This window comes from Nicotiana sylvestris, chromosome 11 (assembly GCF_000393655.2).
Source record: "Nicotiana sylvestris chromosome 11, ASM39365v2, whole genome shotgun sequence".
NCBI lineage: Eukaryota > Viridiplantae > Streptophyta > Magnoliopsida > Solanales > Solanaceae > Nicotiana > Nicotiana sylvestris.
Genome location: NC_091067.1, coordinates 149550468 through 149555535, shown reverse-complemented (window position 1 = coordinate 149555535; position 5068 = coordinate 149550468). Strand labels below are relative to the sequence as shown.

The following is a 5068-nucleotide window of genomic DNA, read 5'->3' as shown; positions in this document are numbered from 1 at the left end:
ATTGTTTGAACAAATAAATGCTAAACCAATTAATAACAAATTAATGGGGTGAATCTTAGTTGAGCTTAATAAATCCTAGACCAAAATAGAACGAGATTCTCGTGTAGTGAGAAGAATTTAGGAGTATTAATCAGTTCGTTCAATATACTAAGATTGGCAGAATAATATCATAAACGTGCAATGAATGCAAGGAACGACAAATGACAATAATGTAAAGGAACTGTCACCCAATGATTGTGTGGTTGGGTGCCTTTTCCTTCTGATGACTTAAAAGGATGTGCAATTGATATGAACATGGGATCTATGAGATTTGTGAATGATGGTTGAATAACATATACTTAAGTAAAGTGAATAAGACAATTCCTTCGTATATATCTCTCTTGACTTTACAATGTGTATCTTAGTTCTCAAAAGGCAGATCCCCCTAATTGTTCATTGTCTCTTCCTATTTATAAGGGACATTCCCCAAAAAACCCTAAAAAGTACAACGCAGAGAATATTAAAAGGAATATTCTTCCTGTCTCTTTCTAAGTTCAAGTTATCGTTATTATATCATCTCAACTGTCTGCTTTTGGTCGTCGGCTTTTATCACAACGACCGTCAGTCACTGTGTCGTGGTCAACCCCGTCCTATGTCTTGCTTATATGTTGCCGTAGTTGTCAAATTTGGACCTATACAGTTAGGTCTTTGTATTCCAGCAGTCTCATTTTGGCAACTAGAACTTCTCGGCTTGGACTTGGTGGCAGGGAATGAAATTCCCCAACATCTTATCAAGACAAAAGAAAATCTCGCGGAGAAAGACATGGGTAGCATTTTTGGCTGCATGATATATAAACAGCATCCACTTGGTTATTAAAGTCCAGAATTTCAGACAAGGCACTCGTTATTGCACTCTTTTTGTTAACCTTATCATTTGACGGACTGATTTCTGCATCACTCAATTCGTTAACAATCGCATCGCCCGCAATCTTGGTGTTTCTTCCATGCTTTCGTACTGCAGCCCAGAAGTAGTCAGTATCTTTTATTGTATGACTAGAGCAATAGCCATAATCCTTCCATTCATGTTTCCACAGTATGTAATTGGGACGACCCCGGATCAGACTATACCAACATTTTTGAAGAGCTGTCCGTAACTGTCCGTCTGTTGTCCACTGTAAGTACATGCATATATGAAGATTTTTGAATTCTATGTATGTTAAAAAATATATATACTAGTACTAATCATCAAAAAAAAGCAACTATATATGCTACTCCCTCCGTTTCAGTTTATGTGAACTTATTTCCTTTTTGGTCCGTTCCAAAAAGAATGACTCCTTTCTAAATTTGGAAACAATTTTGTTTAAACTTACAATTCTACCCTTAATGAGAAACTTTTATAACCACACAAATACTCTGGGTCTTATTTTGACTTGTTTAGGACCACAAATTCCAAAAGTCTTCATTTTTTCTTAAACTTTGTGCCCAGTCAAACAGGTTTACATAAATTGGAACGAAGGGAGTAATAAGTATTTTCAAGAACATATATACTGACCACGCTGGTACCCTCTGGAGGTGGAGCACATTTTAGACTATATCCAGTACTGTTTGCCGGCCAAAGGCCATGCAAGGTGAAACGTTTTGGGTATCCAATCATTCCTCCTACCACAGAATGTGGGTGCCCATTGTAATACGATCTGCATATTATCATAGGTGGTCGATTGAGAAATTACTTGCTAAGGCCTGAGGGACTGTAGTGAAACTAAAAAACAGTGCAATGCAAGCTACTAACAACTTCATTTTAATTTTGCTATATATGTAAAAGGATGAAAACAATCGCTGAACATCAACTCATATTTATATATAGTTGAAATCCTCACTTCTATAATGTTAAAATTTAATGGCATTTAATAGGTTGTTATTAAATTAATTTTTTGGACAGAAGGAACATTTGCCAAAGTATGTTAATGTACGTAGTATTAGAATTCTGTTCATCTACCAACAAAGGTGAAATGGTAAGTACTCCTTCATCCTTAACCAGAGTTTCGAGTTCGAGCCTTATGTATGGAGTCGCTTTTGTTAGAAATCACTGTATCCTTTAATGTGAAACCAAATCCGGATTTAGTCGGCCTCAATAATATGGGTATCCGACAACGGAGAAAACCAAAAATAAAAAGAATTCTATTCACCTACCTGCGAGGCCCGTCTCCTAGTAGTTATTAGAGTTTCGTTATTTTTTTTTCCGTCAAAGGGCTTCTTTTCTCAACTAATAGTATATTTAAAATCAAGAACATGCAACACATCAATTTTTTTTATTTTTTGCATAGCTCTCTTTTCCTTAAAATCTAACATTGTAAGGAATGTCAAACAAAATACTTTATTAATTTTCTCTTTTACAAGTCAAACGAGGCACGTGCAGTACATCAATTTTTCATTCCTCGCATCGCTCTCGCTTCCTTAAAATCTAATCATGTAAGGAATGTCCAATAGAATACTTTCTTAATTTTCTTTTCTATAAGTCAAACCAAGCACGTGTAATACATCAATTTTTGATCCCTTGCATCGCTTTCTTTCCTTCAAATCTAATCTTGTAAGGAATGTCCAACAAAAAACTTTATTAATTAATTTTCTCTTCTACAAGTCAAACAAAGCACGTACAATACATCAATTTTTCGTCCCTTGCATCGCTTTCTTTTCCTTAAAATCTAATATTGTAAGGAATGTCCAACAAAAAACTTTATTAATTTTCTCTTCTACAAGTCAAACCAAGCATGTGTAACACATCAATTTTTCGTCCCTCGCATCGCTCTAGCTTCCTTAAAATCTAACAGTGTAAGGAATGTCCAACAAAAAACTTTATTAATTTTGTTTTCTACAAGTCAAACCAAGCATGTGCAGCACATCAATTTTTCGTCCATTGCATCGCTCTCTTTTCGTTAAAATCTAACCATGTAAGGAATATCCAACAAAAACTTTATTAATTTTCTTTTCTACCAGTCAAACCAAGCATGTGCAACACATCAATTTTTCGTCCATCGCATCGCTCTTGCTTCCTTAAAATCTAACCGTATAAGGAATGTCCAATAAAAACTTTATTAATTTTCTTTTCTACAAGTCAAACCAACCACGTGCAAAACATCAATTTTCGTCCCTTGCATCGCTTTCTTTTCCTTAAAATTAACCTTGTAAGGAATGTCCAACAAATTTTTTATTAATTTTCTCTTCTACATGTCAAACCAATCACGTGCAACACATCAATTTGTCCCTCGCTTCGCTTTCGCTTCCTCAAAATATAACGGTGTAAGGACTGTCCAACAAAAACCTTTATTAATTTTCTCTTCTTCAAGTTAAAGCAAGCACGGCCTAGCTCACACGATCCATGTTGGTTCGGCTGGTCCCATTGCGCTTTGTCTAGTTAACAATTGACATTGTTTGCCCATGCTTGATTGACTCATTATGGTAAAAACTTCATATGACCTGGGGAGGCGTTGCTAGCACCCGGTGCCGTACTGGCCCGAGCAAAACACTCTATAACTCATTTTTTCTTCTGCAACTATAATGGGTCAACATGACCACAACTCGTAATGTATAACTATAAGTAGGAAAACGTTGTATTAATGACTCATCGTTCTTAAAACAAAAATACATACGAGCCGTCAAGGCCTCTGACATACTGTACAAAATGAACCTCTGTGTCAACAAAGCTTCTAAGATTATTTGACATCAAATGGGACAGGATATCGGCCTACCCATAAGTCTGTAGCAAAACTCTGACACGATGACTTATAGACTCGGCTGCACTCTGAATGAGGTGGAGTCTTACCGATCCTTCGGTGAATGCCAATCTCGTCTACAATGAGGGCTCGTCAAACTGATTATCTATACTTGCAGGCATGAATGCAACGTCCCCAGGCAAAAGGACGTCAGTGCGAATAATGTACCGAGTATGTAAGGCATTTAAATGAGTTTATAAAAGACATGGAAGAAACATGGAGTAAAGGACTCAACCTGTACATTTGGATTGCTCTGTAAATCATGAAATACTTATATTTTCATGTATATGCGTATGAATGTCATGTCGTTCATAAGTACATGTGTTTATAACATCATCAAGCCTCTGAGGGCATCCCATCATATCATCTCGGCCACTGTGGGCAAAATCATCAACATATACTAGCTAATCAGGTGGTGGTGCGTCTATAACGTCGTAACCTTTTCCCATATCCTATATACATATATATACACATATACGCGTATATAACGTCATCTGGTCATGGGTCAATGTACATGTACGAATGAATGCAGTGCATGAGCAGTATGTCAATAAAATCTTTCGGAACATTGTATGACCATTATACCTTTGATTAATGTCATGAAGTAAACTTTATCAACTTACATATTTTCTGAGACTTATGAACAAATGATAGAATAATATGACACATGGGGAATCAAGAACATAGGAACCTCTAGTATTTCTATGAATATGATCTTTTATGGAAGTTGTGCATTTACTCGTTTCGTTTGTATTGTATGGATCATGTCAAAAGAAAAAAAGGATAGCCTTAACATACCTTAATTGCTCATACGAGCTCGTAGAAGGTCGTAGATGAAGAATCAAACTTGAATAAGGAATTATCCTCATAGTGAGAATATTGCTACCAACGCTTCCTTATACCAAAGTACTTATTTTCAAGACCAAAGTATGAATTTTCCCAAATAAAAGAATGAACTCCTAGCTAAAAGTGTTGCTATATTTTGTTGGTACAAAAGAAAAGATCGTGAAATACATGAACTTACTTATCATATATATACAAAATAAGGGATAAGTGAGCTCTCAAATGATGCCACATGATTATGGACCATGGGGTCCACCTAGAAAGCTAAGCCCTAATTCTTTCAAACCTGCCACTTACTGCCCATTAAATGCTTAGTCACTTTGTTACTTCCCTCATAGTGACATGTGGAGATGTTGTCCCCTCACCATCTATAAGAATGCCACCTTCACCTCTAGTAGTGCTTAGTCACTAAATATTGTCTCCCACAACTACACATGGGATCCTCCTCCCTCCACTCTTTCCTTAATTTATGACAT

The 5068-nt window shown here is 36.2% G+C and overlaps 1 long non-coding RNA gene across 1 annotated transcript; it reads right to left on the bottom strand.

Annotated features, from left to right (window-relative positions):
* Window positions 1-348: 348 nt before the first annotated feature.
* On the bottom strand, window positions 349-1780 carry LOC104221345 (uncharacterized). The gene is made up of 2 exons (XR_011403971.1): window positions 1532-1780; window positions 349-1151 (listed from the first exon to the last, which is right to left on the bottom strand). It is a non-coding gene; the product is annotated as an uncharacterized lncRNA (long non-coding RNA).
* Between the last annotated feature and the right edge of the window lie 3288 nt (window positions 1781-5068).